This window comes from Argentina silus (assembly GCF_951799395.1).
Source record: "Argentina silus genome assembly, chromosome: Y".
Lineage (NCBI taxonomy): Eukaryota > Metazoa > Chordata > Actinopteri > Argentiniformes > Argentinidae > Argentina > Argentina silus.
Window position 1 is genome coordinate 38127322 of NC_139654.1, and position 18015 is coordinate 38145336.

At 39.9% G+C, this 18015-nt stretch overlaps 1 pseudogene across 1 annotated transcript in view; it reads left to right on the forward strand.

Moving 5' to 3' along the window:
- Positions 1 to 500: 500 nt before the first annotated feature.
- The window catches only part of LOC310824107 (cytochrome P450 3A27-like), a 56480-nt pseudogene continuing 38965 nt past the window's right edge, over positions 501 to 18015 (forward strand). Inside the window, exons 1-2 of the transcript in view lie at positions 501 to 690; positions 894 to 1056. The product of the transcript in view is annotated as a cytochrome P450 3A27-like (transcript). The remainder of the gene's footprint in view (positions 691 to 893; positions 1057 to 18015) is intronic.

Genomic DNA, 18015 nt, shown 5'->3' on the forward strand with positions numbered 1-18015 from the left:
CACCTGACAGTTTTCTTGTAGTCTGTCGACTGTGATAGGAAATAATAGACTATAGCACATTCAGTATTCCAAGCAGTCAATCCACTAAAAGCAGCCCAGTTTAGTGGCATTTTGACTTCTGATTGATCCTTGTGTACATCTATCATTTACATTGTTCAGTGGAATCTAAATGTATTTTCTTCTAACTATCAAGATAACATTATTTAGCGATTTTTTTGTTTATTCATGTATAACAAAAAAGCAAGACACTATTACACATGTACATTGAAAGTAATGGCGTTCTGTATGCGGGTGTCATGAAATTAGGCTATGCAGATTAGAATAAGTATAGTACTGTGTTCATTTCCCCCCAAAAAAACACAAAAAACTAACAGCTCTTCAGATTTGCGACGAAAAAGAGTTAGTTCTGGGCTACGGCTACGTGAACGACCAATCACTAGTGCTCATGTGAGTGTAATATCCCTGTGCAGGCTCCTATCCAGTACGAGGCTCTGATGCAGATGGACTATCTAGACAGCGTGATCAACGAGTCTCTCAGGTCGTACCCCATCGACTTGAAAGAGTCGCCAAGAAATCTGTTGAGATCTGCGGCATCACCATCCCCAAGGGTATGGTCGTCATGATACCCATCTGGACCTTGCACCGTGACCCCGATGTGTGGGAAGACCCAGAGGAGTTCAAACCAGAGAGGTAATGGGCCACATCTTAACCACAACCACAATATCAATCACAACAGCAACGATAAGAGCAGTGTTCCACAAACAACCATAAAACAAACCTAAATGCGACGACCAAACACAAACAGGTTTCTTCAACCATGTATAACCATCATATTACTGTGATTTAATTGATATGTTCTTTAACCCCTCCTCCTCTGAACTCTCCGTGTGTAGGTTCAGTAAGGAGAACAAGGAGAGCATCGACCCATACACCTACATGCCGTTCGGGTTGGGCCCACGGAACTGTATCGGGATGCGATTCGCTCTGGTATTGATGAAACTGGCGATGGTGGAGATTCTACAGAGGTTCAACTTCACCGTCTGCAAAGAGACAGAGGTGAAACAAAATAATGATACAATGATTGTAAATATAATTTTGTACCTATGACTTTGTTGCGTTTCTATATGTAGCAGAGGTGATTTTGGAATCACACTCGGGTGATGAGGTAGCCCTGCCTGAGACATGTAAACTGAAGTGTCGCCCTCAGACCTTGAGGATGTCCTCTTGGCTTAATAGTAGCGTTTGTGTCTTCCACATGGGAGACCCGGGTTTGAACCCCCATACTACAATTCTGTACTTGCATACTGCATGAGTATGTACTCCCCATTTAATTTCCCAGATTGCATTTTTCAGTACTAGGCGCCAATCATCCTCAGTATAGGCTACCTACTAAATGATGGAAGTGTGAGATTTAAAAAAAAGCTATTTGTATTTCTGCAAAACTCCCTCGAGACTTCATAGGGCCATTTTAATGTATGTCGACCCAAGAGAGGTTGTCCAGGAGTTTGAGTTTATTTGAATTTATCGTGCAATGCTACCCGAACGTAACAGTGATACTGTATTAGGTAACATTCATAGTGTAACGCTGACATCTGTTTTACTCGTTCCTTCATACTTTAACTGTGTGTCAACTCTCACCAGATCCCCATTGAGATGGACCTACAGAACACTCTGATGCCCATACGGCCCATCAAACTCAAGCTGCTGTTCCGCTGCCAGGAGTCCAACGACAACCAGCTCAAAGCAGACAGCCAGTGATGAGGACCTGCCCTGCTGCAGGTCTCTCAGTTATTATGTTACACATAGATCTAGGATCAGCCTCAACACTGGCTACTTTCAAAAATGGGCTTAAAAAAAAAAAGGGCTTCGCTTTTGCCTTAAATTGAAACTAAATTGGCGCTAATAATTGCACTGTGACCCTAAAATGCACTGTGACTTTTATTCTTTTTTTATGTCTTTTATGCGTTTTTATTCAAAAAAATTTTTCATGCTGTTTCCTTTTTATCTATTTTACGTAAAGCACTTTGAATTGCCTCTGTGTATGAAATGTGCTATATAAATAAACTTGCCTTGCCTTGCCTTGCCTCGCCTTGCCTCTGGGCTCTGCTGCTACTGTATGCTGCTCTCTTTGTATCTGTCTAATAGTGGAGGTCCAGGACTAGTTGTACAGAGACAGTTGTTGTCTGTCGTCTGCAGGGCAGGGATTTGCATGTGACTTGTGCATGTTTTGTACTCGTCTGGTAGTGGGTCTCTATCATCACGCTAAAAACGTGTGTATAATCACAAACTAAATCATAACATGAGAATGAACAACATGCCATCAAAACATGACAATAAATAGGTGTTAGATTAGATTCAACTTTATTGTCATTGTGCAGAGTACAAGTACAGAGACAACGAAATGCAGTTAGCGTCTAACCAGAAGTGCAAAAAAGCAGAAAAGTGCAATGTGAACAATATATACAGGTAGAGCAGTATAAGCAATATATGAGCAGTATAAGTAGTGCAGTATAAGCAGTATATGAGCAGTATAAGCAGTATATGAGCAGTATAAGTAGTGCAGTATAAGCAATATATGTATTAACAGTAACATTATAAGCAGAATAAATATAGAATGCAGTATGAACAGTATAAGCAGTATATGAGCTGTATAAGTAGTGCAGTTACCAATGTATTGGGTCTATCTATGGGTATCGTAGTGCAGCAGTAGTCAAAATGTACCTGCATTTTATCGGTTGAAGTGCCATCTCATCTGTCATAAGATTTGACTTGTAAAACTGAAAAGTAGGATACAACTAATAGCCTAAATGTATAAACACAGACCACAACCAAAAAACAACATGGGAAAATCGTTTACGCATCCTCTGCAGCAGGAACAGTGCAGAGAAAAAGTATGTACAGTAAACCCCATAACTGAATACACTTCATACGCTTCAGCGCGACACAGAACGCCTATACTGCAACAAAGTAAAAAGATGAGACAGACACGTGTCTTCAATAACTTGCATGTTTAATCAAAATACAAGCATTCGGCACATCGTTAACTTGTAGGAAAGTTTAATCAGGTTTTATCAATTGTATTATTTTAAATGTGAAATAAATATCATCAGTGCAGAGGCTATAACACACTACAAAAGTCACATTAAATCACGGAAAGTAGGCTAGGCTAATTAACGGAACTATATGAATATACAGCCCGAGCCCAGTCCAGGGTTCTGAAAGCGACAAGTAACAAGTGTGCCCATCAACTGTCTAGATATTAGGCCTATACGTAACATTTAGTCCTCCACTTTATATCACAGGTAGTATAACGTTTAAAATGACTACAAAACAAAAGCAATATAGTCTACAGTGAACGGCGCATTGTCCATTTGTCATACATGTCCAAACAGACCTGCTCACTTGAATAGGAAAGTAGCGCGGCGGTTCGTTGCTTCAGCAAACCTCTCGATGACTTTACTGTTGAAATCCATCTGTCCCTGGATCAATGCATTTTCAATGGAAATCATGTCAAGGCCGTTCAGTCGCTGGTGTCTGTTCTGTTCTGACAGATGTATAATGTCTTTGAATCCAGCCGATGCCCAAATAGTCTCCACCAAAAATCATACATGGGAAACAGAACAGCGCATGTTTCGAGGTGGTAGCGGTTAGCCATCTCTTTTTGTCAAACCATTCCTGTTGGCCCTAAACGTTTTATCTCCAACTTCTCTTCCAAAGGCAATGGACTAAACCGCATGGTCAACAAATAATCTACACGATTCATTGTGAAAACTTTAGCTAGCTAGCATTAGCGATAGACGTACAGTAGATGAACTGAATTGCTTTATGATTATTTCCTGTCATGTCAGACCACGTTAACGACATTAGCGTTTAATAGTTTTTGGCCACCTGTTGCTAGGCAGAATTCATACCCAATATAATTTGCGTGAGGTTTTTCCTGCTTACGCCAAACACGCTCACGTTGTTCCCCTCGCAACGATGGGGCAAGAGTGCTCCGCTGCCCCACAGCAGAAAGACGGGACAGGGAGCGCAGTCCGCACACACTAGTAATTACTAGTAATTAGTAATTACTCCAAAAACTATACGGATTATGAGTCAAGTTTTATATATTTATACACACCAATTTCACCATTTAATCTATTTTGTATTAAATATAAAATACTTATTATTATTACTAATAAAAAATATGACTAATAATTGTTTCGTATTTGTAATGTACTTTATGAGACTTTATGTTTGTAATGTACTTTATAAAGAAAAAAACCCTGTATATCCCCAAATTTGATTCTATGCAATATGTTTTTTCAAATGTTGTATTTGTCTTGTAGGCTACTTTTGTGTAAGCCGTATATTGTGGGTAAAATGCACTATAAATTCAAATGAACTTAAACTTAAATGTGTATTGCAGTGGAATCCGATCCGCGTGTAAATCGAATCAATTTCCCATTGACATGAATGCAAGATTTACGCGCGCGGATTTGGAGTTAGGATTCCACCCAAAATGCGTTGCCATTGGTATCATTATGACGTTGATATGTACACAGAATTGAGAATGTTCTGCAATAATACACAAAGTTCTTGAACTTTTAGTTCAGTGGCATAACGAGCTAAGACGCAACCTGAACCTGTGCAATCAGTATTACCAGAGTGAGATATAAAGAGATTATAACCGGAAGATTCGGCGCTTATACACAGCCTACTGACTGAGGTAGGCTAATGTAGGCCAGAGATGTAGTATAGTTGACATATAGTATAGTTTTATAACACTTGTATTTGTAAATACTTGAGACGGCATAGGCCGACTACCTTTACAGCATTTGGACAAGGGACGCGTAAAAATGTCACTGAGAGATATCTGTCACTAGGAGATGATATTCCCATTAAGTCGAATTCAGCGTTGGATATTTCTATATGCCTAAAAACTCACATCTTTAGAAAGGCCTTCCTTTAGGTCCTGTCCTCTTGTTGTTGTTAGTGTTTTGTTTGTGGTTTTGTTTGTGTGTCTATTGCACTCAACTGCACAGGCTTTGAAATTGTCGGCTACAAATGAAAAACACATTCCAAATCAAATATATTTTTTATTATTATTATGAGAGACCTAAATGCATGAATTGAATTAGGGCTATTTTAATTTTGCCGAGGTCTTCTGCTTATTAGCCTATAGGCTCCTACCTGTACCAGGCCGATTCCAGTTAATAAAATGTGCCCATTATATGGCCACTGATATTTGACCTGTTGGCCACAATTGCAGGCTATATTTCAAGGCGTGTCAACAAACATAGCCAGCCAACCCACACTGGAAGCTTTTGCTGACTCTAACATAGGCCTCTGACAGGACCAAGTCACTTCGAACCATTGCATCGAACGCTGATAAGAGTTGTTAGGCAGTGAATTACCATGATAGTCATTCCAAACCCATTATGACGCCAGCCGAACGCACATTATAGATAATAACATTTCTTTGCTGCCAATCGGTGTACTGGTATTTGTTGACTGATTCAGAAGGGCAAACTCAAAGATTGTTATCCCATTCTCATTTGGGGAATCTTTCTGACATTCCTGTTGCATTATAGTATGGGTGTGTGGAGATTATTTCAATCATTTTTGTTTGTGTTCTATCTACTGTAGGTGCATAAAAACAATGGAGGTGAAAATATATATGAGTATTGAGGATATCAGGAAGGAGCATGAGAGGATTAAGACAGAGAAGGCAGAGTTTGAGAAAAAGATAGAGGAATATGAGAAACAAAAGAGAAGGGACCAAAAAGTTAGGCAGAGGGAGGAGGAGATCCTGGTCAGAAAGGCAGAAAGACTGCAGGAGGACAGGAATGAGTTCAATAGGGAGAGGGAGGAGATGAACAGTGGGATCAAGATCCTCATGATGGAGAATGAGAAAGAGAAGGAGTCCTCAAAGGAGATACTTAGAAAGGCTGAGAAGGCAGAGGCAGAGTTAAATATGATGAGGAAGGAGAGCGTGAAAATCCAAAGAGACGGGCAGAAGGTGGAGCAAGAAATGCTCAGGATGTGGAAGGAGAAGGAGACATTTCTCAAGGCCAAGAAACAGATGGAGAAAGAGATGGAGAAAAATATGGTGGCAGTCAAGAGGAGAGAGGCCCTGGTGATGGAGGCCGAAGAAAGACTTAAACTGAGCAAGGAAAAAGAGAAGGAAGAGCAGGAGAAGGAGACCTCAAAGGAGATGCTTAGAAAGACAGAGAAGGTCGGAGCAGAGTTGCAAATGATAAAGAAGGAGTGGATGAAAATCAAAAGAGACGGGCAGAAGGTGGAGCAAGAAATGCTCGGGATGTGGAAGGAGAAGGAGACATTTCTCAAGGCCAAGAAACAGATGGAAAAAGAAATGGAGGCAGTCAAGAGGAGAGAGGCCCTGGTGATGGAGGCCGAAGAAAGACTTAAACTGAGCCAGGAAAAGGAGAAGCTAGAGCAGGAAAAGGAGACCTCAATGGAGATGCTTAGAAAGACAGAGAAGGTCAGAGCAGAGTTGAAAATGATAAAGAAGGAGTGGATGAAAATCAAAAGAGACGGGCAGGATGTGGAGCGAGAAATGCTCAAGATGTGGAAGGAGAAGGAGACATTTAAAAAGGATAAGAAACAGATGGAGAAAGAGATAGAGACCATCAAGAGGAGAGAGGCCCTGGTGATGGTGGCTGAAGAAAGAGCGAAACAGAGTCTGGAAAAAGAGAAGCTAGAACAGGAGAGGGAGACATTGAAGAAGGTGAGCATGGTGACGATTAGAGAGATGGTAGAGAACCTATAGACTAAGTAGATGAAGGTGATTGTTGCTAGTTTTACTATAGCATTTAGTCCATGACCTTCAACTCTCAGTTGAATTTGTCCAATTCTTGTCTCACCTTGCACTCCCCTCTGATGTTACTTTTTTAATTTCAGATGAACGATGGCTCCAGATATGCCCCAACCCTCATGTTCTCGTTGAGAGCGACTCCTCTGATGGCTCAGCTGGTACACAATCAGGCAAACCAGGGGACGAGCCTTTCTGTCAAAAGCCTTGTTGATGTGGCCCTGGCTGAGAGCGTGTGGGGGTGCAGAGATAAGACAGGGGACTGCACATGCCGACACTGTTAGCCTGGAAACCTCAACACAATTGGCTGCTATTTAGGGATACATAGCAAATCAATTTATATAGTTGTCTTAAGTTCAATAAATTAAGTTGAACATTAAATTAAATTGACTTCCTTTCTCTACCACTGTGACTGCTTGTGGCATTTATTATTATAGAAAGTCTTACTTGTGATGACCGTGTTGTATGTAGCTGAAGATGAATGTAGCTATTTTTTTAAGTCGCTCTGGATAAGAGCTTCTGCTAAATTACTCAAACGTAGGCCTAAAGTACATAAAATAATGTATCCATTTCCTGTTAACCATCTCTAAACCCTAGATGGCAGTATTTACTCTTACACCAGAAACGTGACCAGTTTCACGTGTGGATGCAGAAGAAATAGCCTCCCAATCTGTTTCTGCAAGGAACTTCTAATTTATGGATTCTGTACATTGTTTTATGTTGAGAGTCTTGTCAAGTCTGAATATCTTAGAGTTGGGGTTTGTCCTCTACCTCCAAATATAAACGAGGACAATCCCTTTGTTTTTCATACAGGTACCACTATTGTATGTATTTCTATAATCTATGTTTCTATTACTTTACCATACTATGAAACTAATTGAATATGTTTTTAAGCGTCCAAAAAGCATTGATACCATTTCCAAGCACTCCAAGAATCATTTTGCGTTGCTGCTGCAGCAGCCGCGCAATGTCAACACTTTACACACGCACTGGTGTAGCATGTAACATTAAAATCCATCAACTTCATATCACACCATTGATGATTGGTGAACTTGTTGGATCAGTTAAGGCCTGTGCCAGAAATCAGTAGACACACCAATCACACAATGGGACTATAACAGGCACATACAGTGCATTCTGAAAGTATTCAGACCCCTTCACTTTTTCCGTATTATGTTATGTTACAGCCTTATTCAAAAATAGATGAAATTATTTTTTTTCCTCATTAATCTACACACAATACGCAATAAGGTGCTTCAACAAAAAACGTAAAGGGTCTGAATACGTATGTAAAGGTGATATTTCAGTTTTTTATTTTGAATAAATTAGCAACAATTTCTAAAAACCTGTTTTTGCTTTGTCATTATGGGGTATTGTGTGTAGATTGATGAGGAAAAAGGCTGTAACATCACAAAATGTGGAAAAAGTGAAGGGGTATGAATACTTTCCGAGAGCACTGTATTTACATCTTGATTCACATAATCACACCTCGTACACACTTGCAAGTGATAGCAACGCCTATCACCTGTCCCAATAAAGGGATGCTACAAGCGCGCCATTTCATCCTTTCCACTCTTCACTCTCTGACTGTCTGAAGTGTACTGTAGTTGTGTTGTTGTAGCTGGGTACACCTCAGCCTATGATTCTCATGGGGCGTTAGTTTGAAAAGTGTACTGTAGTTGTGTTGTTGTAGCTGGCTACACCTCAGCCTATGATTCTCACGGGGCGTTAGGTTGAAAAGTGTACTGTAGTTGTATTGTTGTAGCTGGCTACACCTCAGCCTATGATTCTCACGGGGCGTTAGATTGTCTCTGATAGAATCTTACGGTTCAGCTCAACGACGATTTTCACCTTCTGAGCACCTGTTAACTCTCTGAGCTAGCAGGCTAACCTGTGAGCTCTCAATTCTTTGTTATTGTTGAACCCTAGCTCGACGATAATTCCTCAGGTTATTATTAGAACTTGCAAGGTCACATGTGTAGGCTACAGCTAGCACTTGGGACGGACGGCTAACTAAGTTACTTGTTGTTTCCGGACAGCTGAGAACCTTGGCTAGCTTTGACAAGGTAATATTGAGAAATATTAGCACCCTGTTTGCAGGAGGGTTGGTCAGCTTGTGTTTGTAGCCCTAGGACTACTGAGCACTTTCTAGTAATTAATAATTTACTAGCTAGTTACCTCGTATAATGATCTGGAACATACCAGTTCTCTCTGGTGTGGGACCAGCACCATATCTAACTATGCGGGTACCAGTTCCCTGTAGCACGTGGGTGTAGCAATGCTGAGGTGTGCTGATATTGTACCTGTTTGTTGCATAGTGCGCTGTATCTAAACTAACCCCACAACTAAGTCAACTAATAAACATGGGTTACGCATATCTTAAACATGCCTGTGTGTGTGTGTGTGTGTGTGTGTGTGTGCGTGCGTGCGTGCGTGCGTGTGTGCGTGCGTACATGTGTTTTTTCGGGGATGCAGAGAAAGTCTTCCAGCTGTTCCAATGAGTACATCCATCCATCCATCCATCCATACATAGACCTATGCATTTAATTCTGGTTTGTTTATAACTAAGAGGAAGACACATTTATCATCTGTTAGAAATTATTTTTATAAAAACAGTTTATTATTGCTATAATAAAAATACATTACTGCAGTGTGCTAAATTTACTAATGTGATGGCCTGTTGACAAATGAGCGATGGATCAAGCATTAGTCCCATAGTACGTTGAATTAATACATGGAGAGGTTAAGCCAGGTCATCAAGAAAGATGTTGCAACACACGCTTACACAAAGAGCTATAGTGGAATAGTACCAGGCTAGGGAGGATAGGCTAGGGAGGACATACCAGAGTAGGTGTCTTATCTCTTACAGAGTGCTGACTCCGCAGCTGGGATGAATGGTGTGACCAGCCCGTGAACAACAAGGGATGCCAAGTCTAAACCATGGTTCCTCCCCAACCAAATAGCCAATCACAATCATTTTGTATACTGTAAATACTTTGTTTGACTGTTTGAATGCATCCATTTTTGGAGGGTTGGTTACAGATTAACAGCTTGCTGACTGTGATTTTCATCGCCAAAAGTGGTCCTTGTACAAGCCTAGAATTCTGACATGTAAATAAATAGCTAAAAGTAAGAAGTAGTTTGTCTTCTCTTCAAATAAAGAACACGTTTTCTCACACATCAAAAACCACTAGTTATCATCAAAAAGGATGGTCACAGTTTGCTAAAAAAGAGTACCTAAAAAGCCTGCAGAGGTCTCGTAAAAGGTATTGTGGACAGATAAGATGAATATTATCATGGACTAGAGTGACAAAAGTTTGGAGAAAAAAGGATCTGCCCAAGATTTACAGCATACCACCTCATCTGTGAAACATGGTGCAGGGGGTGTTAGGTGTGGGCATGTATAGTTGCCATTAGAACTTGCTAACTTGTCTTAATTGATGATTGTACCTGCTGACGGCAGCAGCAGAATGTATTCTGAAGTGCACAGAAACATCTTGTCTGCTTGAGTGCAAGCAAATGCCTCCAAATGCATTGGATGGAGCCACACCATACAATAAAACAATGACCCAAAACACTGCCATTGCAACTAGTGGAAAGATCTTGATTGGCCAAGTCAACCTTCAGATTAAAATTCAATTGAACATGCATTACATTTCCCTAATGATAAGAATTTAGGCAAAAAGACCTCAAAACAAACAACAACTAAAGATGGCTGCAGTACAGACCTAGCAGAGCATCACCAAAGAAGATGCCCAGCGTCTGGTGGGGTTAGTGGTTTGCAGACTTCAGGCAGTTATTGTCCACTAAATACTAGTGGATTGTCCACTAAATACTAAACATGACTGCTTCATTTGGACATTTGATAAGTCTGTCCCATTACTTTTGGGTACACTGAAATAGGGGGATTATGCATAAAAAGTGATCCAAATGTTTGATAAATCCGAACGTTTGATAAAGTTCTTCATAACGAACATCAGGGAGATGTGACCAGAGAGGTGGTGAGTGGATCCTGGCTATAAGGGCACACTCTTGCCAACACACATTCTGGTGTGACATGTGGGATGTCTTATTGATCTATGTTGCTTTGGCTGTCTCCATGTGTGGATCATTGTAATCAGGGGTGGGGCTGGCCTTTTAAACACCTGTGCTTTGTTTCATTCAGGGAAAACAAAGAGATTTTTAACATTTCTTTTAAAGAGACAACACACATTTTCTGCCATGCCTCTGTCAATTGATTTGGCTTTAATCAATGGTTTCTTCTTGATGTTGTGTACATGTTTTCATGCCAATGTCACCTTTCAGAGGAAATCAAGGAACCTATCCAGATCTGATGTCGTATTAGATGAGTCAAACCCTGTCAGAACATAGTTTGCTTTTGCTAGATTCTTTTCTTTTCTTTTGTCTAGTATTGGTATACATGGTCGAAATTATGCACTCATATTTAGTATTTGGTCGACAATACTTTGTATGCAATAACCGTCTGGGACCCATTGACCCCACCAGGTGCTGGGTATCTTCTCTGGTGATATTCTGCCAGGCCAGCCATCTTCAGTTTTTGAGGTGTTTTTGCCCAAAATCTTACCATCAGAAAATGAAATGCATGTTCAATAGGATTTAAATCCAAACATTGACATGGCCAGTCAAGAACTTTCCACTTTTTCGCCCTGAAAATCTCCCTAGCTCCAATGGCAGTATGTTTTGGGTCATTGTCTTACTGTATGATGAAGCGCCATCCAATGAATTTGGAAGCATTGCTTTTACTCGACCAGACAAGATATTTCTGTACACTTCAGAATATATTCTGCTGCTGCTGTCAGCAGTAACATCATCAATTATGATAAGTTAGCAAGTTCTAGTGGCAGCTATACATGCCCAAACCATAGCATCCCCTCCACCATGTTTCACTGATGAGATGGTATGCTGTAAACCTTGGGCAGATCCTTTTTTCTCCAAACTTTCCTCTTGCAATCACTCTGATAATATTCATCTTATCTGTCCACAAGACTTTTTTCCACAACTCTGCAGGCTTTTTAGGTACCTCTTAGCAAACTGTAACCTGACTATCCTTTTTAAGAATAACTAGTGGTTTGCATCTTGCAGTGAAGCCTCAGCCATTTGCGATTGCTGAGCTCATCAGTGCTTGATTTTGGCAAGTCTAAGGTTTTGACTATGTTTCAGATTTTTCAGCTTTCACCATTTGTCAATTCCTTTGCTATTGTAATGTATCTAACACCTTGTCCTTTGTTGGGAATGATATTTAAGGAGAGGGACAGCGAGATATTCTTTGAGTTTTGGGTTAGGCCCATCACGGGCATCATTCTCCTGCGCTGTCCTTGACGCACGTTAACGTATGGTTAAAACTTACAGACGTATGTTGTTTTAAATTGTGTTAAATTGGTTATTTTGTTGATACTCTATTCTCATTCTTCCTATGGGCATTAATGTGATGTTGTGCGCTCGATAAAGGTTCTGTTAATCAGGGCTGGCTCTAGCCATTTTGGTGCCCAAGCATTTTTCCTTCTTTTGCATTATCAAATGTCTAAATTAAGCACTCATGTTTAGTATTTGGTCCCCAATCCTTTGTATGCAAAGGTGCAAAAGTCTGTGACCCATTGACCCAACCAGACGCTGGGTATCTTCTCTGGTAATGCTCTGCCAGACCTATGTTGCAGTGACTGTTGTTGTTTTTTTAGGATGTTTTGCCCTAAGTCTCCTCTTGAGCAAATTAAATGCATGTTCAATAGGATTTAAATCTGGAGACTGACTTGGCCAGTCAACAACTTTCCACTTTTTGGCCCTGAAAAATTCCCTAGTTCCTATGGCAGTATGTTTTGGGTCATTGTCCTGCTGTATGATAAAATGCCGTCCAATGAGTTTGGAGCCATTTACTTGTACTTGGACTGACAAGATGTAAATAAATGATTCTCAATTATGGTGAGCATTCTTTGGTTATCCACTGGAAGTCTTCCTTGGCCTACTAGGTAATTTGCAATTTCTGAGCTCACCAGTGCTTTCTTTCCTTTTAATGAAGTTAAATGAAGTTCCAAACTGTTGATTTTGGTAGGTTTAAGGTTTTGGCTATGTTTATTTTTTTTCTGATATTTCAGCATCATAATGGCTTCCCTGACTTTTAATAACATCTCTTTGGTCCTCATGTTGACAAGACACCAATAGCAGACTGCACAAATTATGTGACGGAACACACCTGACGAACACACTTGTCAAGCCAATTGTCCTATCACTTTTGTGTAGCCTGAAATAGGGGGATTATGCATAAAAGTGTTGTAATTTCTGAATGATAAACCAATATGTACATCAAATAAAAAATAAAAATCTCTACGTTTTTATTTCAAATCCAAACAGAAGAAAAAATGCTTCACTGTCCCATTACTTACGCACGGTACTGTATAACCTTCTGTGGAAAGGGTTCTACATGGAACCCAAAAGGTTTCTTCAAAGGGACAGTGGAAGAAGAACCCTTTTTGGTTCTAGGTAGCACTTTTTCAAAGAGTGCAGGATCTGTGATGGGTCTGTCTGTCTCTATCTACGGTATATTTGCTTGAATGCCACAGCCTATTTAAGTATTGTTGCTGACCATGTGCATCCCTTCATGGCCACAATTTACCCACCTTCTAATGGCTACTTCCAGCATTATAATGCACCATGTCACAAAGCAAAAGTCGTCTTAAACTGGTTTCATGAACATGACAATGAGTTCAGTGTTCTTCAGTGGCCTTCCTTGTCACCGGATCTGAATCCAATAGAACACCTTTGGGATGTGGCAAAACGGGAGATTCACATCTTGAAAGTGCACCTGAAAAATGTGCAGGAATTGCGTGATGCAATCATGTCATCATGGACCAGAATCTCAAAGGAATCAATGTCACGAAGAATTGAGGCTGTTTTGAGAGCAAAGGGAGGCTCTACCCAGTATTAGTATAGTGTTCCTAATAAAGTGTTGGGTGAGTGTATATCTAACTATCTTTGTTTTTGCTGGTCTGTAGGATCTATGATGGCCGTCAGCCCGTCCTGTGTATCATGGACACAGCCATGATCAAAACCATCCTCATCAAGGAATGCTACTCCCTTTTCACTAACAGGAGGGTAATACGCTAAATTGAAGTTGTTGTATGGGGAAAAAAACATAAGGGCTTATTAAATAGATAATATCATTGTTATTATAGCATTATTAATATTCGGTTAATTTTGCAGTATATAATCATTGTTATTTTTCTAGAATTTCTATCTCAACGGGCCTCTGTATGACGCCGTGTTTATCGCTGAGGATGATACATGGAGACGGATCCGCAGTGTCCTGTCTCCCTCCTTCACCAGTGGGCGGATCAAAGAGGTACAGTCCCATCTCTCCTCTCCTTCTTTTATTCATTCCAACAACACAAATAAATGAATGACTAACAACTCTGACGTGTGTGTGTGTGTGTGTTTATGTGATTTGTACTATGTGTATAGTGTGTATTCATTGTTGTTTGTTGTTGTGTGAAGCAGCAACTTTAATTGTCCAAGACAAATTTCCATCCGGGACAATAAAGTATATTTAATCTTATCTTAGATAAGTTCAGTGGTCAGATGACAGAGTATAGAATAATAGTTCATCTTTGGAGTCACTTATTCCTTGACTATATACATAATGTATCCTGTATGAATGTATATTCTCAGGCTATATAAACATTAAAATAATTCCTGTTTCAAACATGATATTAACCCATGTTTTGCACATATTAATCCATGTATCAATCATCATATTTTTCCATGTATCCTTCCCAACTCAGATGTTCGGGATCATGAAGCAGCACTCTGGTAATTTGGTCAGCAATCTGAAGAAGACGGCCGATAACGAAGAGCCCATTGAACTAAAAGAGTGAGGATTTCTCTCCGAGAAGATAAGGTGAATTTGTAATTTCAGTGAACTCCCCCTTTAATTTTGTGGTTGTGGTTCTGGTGGTCAAAGATTGTGTGGTTGTGTTCCAGGTTCTTTGGACCATACAGTATGGATAAGGTCGTCAGCACTTCATTCAGTGTCGACATCGACTCCCTCCACAACCCCTCTGACCCCTTTGTGACCAACATCAAGAAAATGCTCAAGTTTGACATCTTCAGCCCACTGTTCCTCACAGTCGGTACAACTGCCCCCATATAGCTTTCAGTCTAAATCATTTTGTGCTCAATAAATGAAGCTATCGAATTCATTGATTAGACTGACATACACTGTGGAAACACTCTATGAGACCACCAGTAGCTCTCTGTCCTTCCTGGCCTACAATCTGGCAACCAGCCCTCACATCATGACCAAGCTGCAGGAGGAGATAGACACTGTGTTTCCCAACAAGGTAACCCCTCTGCAGACTCCTATATAGTACTATTCATGTGGAACAGGAAATATGATAGTGACAGTATTTTAGAGGGTACTGATGAGTGTGTAACCCCTGTGCACTGCAGACTCCTACAGTATCTATTACTATTGCTTTGGAACAGATGGTTAGATAGGTGACAGTATTTTGCAGTATGCTAATGTGTCTGTAGCATCCCTGTGCAGACTTCTGCCCAGTGCTATTCATTTGAAACAGGAAGTAGATAGGTGTTGTTGGAATCTTCAGAATAGTTAAAAGGCCAGTACCTGAGGACCTGAGGGATCTACAGGGTATATACCTTAAAAGCATGTCTGACATGCAGTGGTGTGCGTGACCATAGAGTGATTTCTAAACTAATACAATTATCTTAAAATAAATTATAAAACTAACAGGTTATCAGTGCAGAGACTTGTATGATATGTGCTCTCCATCTGACTCGTGCTGCTGCATTCTGTATCATTTGCCAAGAGCTTTCTTTGGTCGACCAGACAGGAGAGTGTTACAGTAATCAAGGCTGCTAGTAATACAAGCATGCATTCGTCTCTCAGTGTCAGCCTGGGAGAGGAAAGGTTGCACCTTTACAGCTGTGTTCTGTAAAGGTCCATGTAATATTCAACCTTTTTAAAAGCTTCCTAAAGGTTGTAATGACTATCTTTAATCGGTAGCGATCAGGGAACGAGATCCCTTGAAATAAATATTTCATTTACAAACGCTGTTTTGGTTCGGAAAACACGCTTTTTAAAATGGAGTGTCCTACCTGGACACTCGGTTTGCATATAAACATGTTGTTACTGCCAGGGGTGTTCTAGGGGAGTGGACTCACCTTTCTGTCTCTGAGGGCTGCCTCTTCCAATCGTGTGCGCATGCAGAAACACAACAGCTAATGTCCAACACTGCAAGTTCATTTCGGGGGGTTATATTATTATAAGGGAGGATGTTGTCGTTTGGACAACTTCAGACAGAATTTCTCCACGATGGCAGATTTCCGACAAACTTACTTACTCTTCTTTAAGTGATACAAATATGTTTTAGTCACATTCTTGATATGGGTTTCAAAATTAAGATCTGAGTCAATGGTGACACCTCTGTTTTTTGCCTGGTGCTTAGTGTTACTGTAAGTTGAAGTGTCTTTAAGTATGCAGACAGTTTCTCTCTTTCGGTTTTTGCTCCAATGACTAGTTCTGTGACATCCATATGTCCGCAATGCATTTCACCAGGAAATCAATCAAACTGTTTGACTGGTGCTACAGAGTCGATAGTTGCCCTTAGTTTGGTGTTGAAGCTGGTTACTAAATCATTATCACAGGAGGAAGCTGTTGATGGTGTACTATTCATATTCATCATCATGAATCTCATCTGCTCAGCGACATGGCTAGATAAAGAGGATGCAACAGGAGTAAGACCCTTTGTAATCACTAGGTCCAGGGTGTGGCAGTGGTTATGGGTGAGCCCAGTAACTCACTGAATAAAGTCCGTAGAATTCAAGAGATTCATCAAATCCATGGCTGTCGAGTCAGTCTCATTGTCCACATGTAGGTTAAAATCACCAATGATAATAATCTTAGCATAATTTGAATGAAAGGTAGATGGGCCTTGGATGAAACCGTGATCTTTACATTTCTCATCCTTGTCATCAGGTGTCTTTATCACTCATTACTGTGCAACAGGAGGCTGATGGAGGTAGAAATGGGAGGACAGCTCATTGTAATTAGAGCTTGACAGATATATCTGATATTGGCCTTAAAGAAATATCTGAAGAGTTATTCACCATGTTATATATAATATAGAGGAAACTGGACAGCACTTATTATGGATCATTTAACACAATTACACATGACACAACTGTGTTAACAGAGACACAATACGTCCTGCTCCTGTACATGTTTGTATATACTGTACATTTTCCCCTATGTCTGCTAAGGGCTTCACTGCTTTTTCCACTGTTTATGTGGCACATAGGATATTTATATGTAATTGGCCACTTACGTAAATGGGCGATTCTTAGACTACGGGCACTTTCATGTCCTTTGATCATATTTTATTAAAAAAAAGGAAAAAGGGAATATTCACACTTTCATAGTTATCTTTACAATGAAAGTACTTTAGGAACTTTTTACCGGTAGTCTATGATGATTTTTTCACCTTTTTCAACATCGTTATAGATGCAAATATTGCTGTTTTGTGCCTGTCCCACACCCAGACTTCTGATCTTCAATAATGAAAATGAAGTGTAAAAAAATGATTTATCTATTTTTTTTAAATGTGACTGAATAAAGTATCAGTAAAATAATCAACACATAATTGGGGTATTTAAGGTCAAACAACTATTTATGTGATTTTATATACAAAATGTAGTTGTCCCACAGTATTGCCATCATTTCCACCACAACACTGTAATGTCCCTTTAAAAGGTTTGTGTGAAAGATGGTTTGGGTAGTTTCTATGGAGATGAACAGTTACATCACAGCACATGTCTGATATGGAGGATATTTTGGATTTCTTCACCAACTTTTGAAGAAAACTCAAGGTAAATATTGCTTGAAATGAAAATATTTTTATTGTATGTCATTTCCAAACATGACGTAACATCAATTGAGTTTGTAAATAAATCGATTTTTTAACGTACATAGATGTATTTTGCATGCATGAAATGCTAGGTACCAATTCATAGCTAATCTGTGATGCTAGCTTGGATTTTTTTACAAAATACTGTAAGATTGTCATTTCCACCTCCGTCATTTCCAACACATTACCTTCTTGGGTGGAAATGACAAAGGTGAGGTGGAAATTACATTTATGCTTACAAGGTGCAATTCATAGATTGTGAGG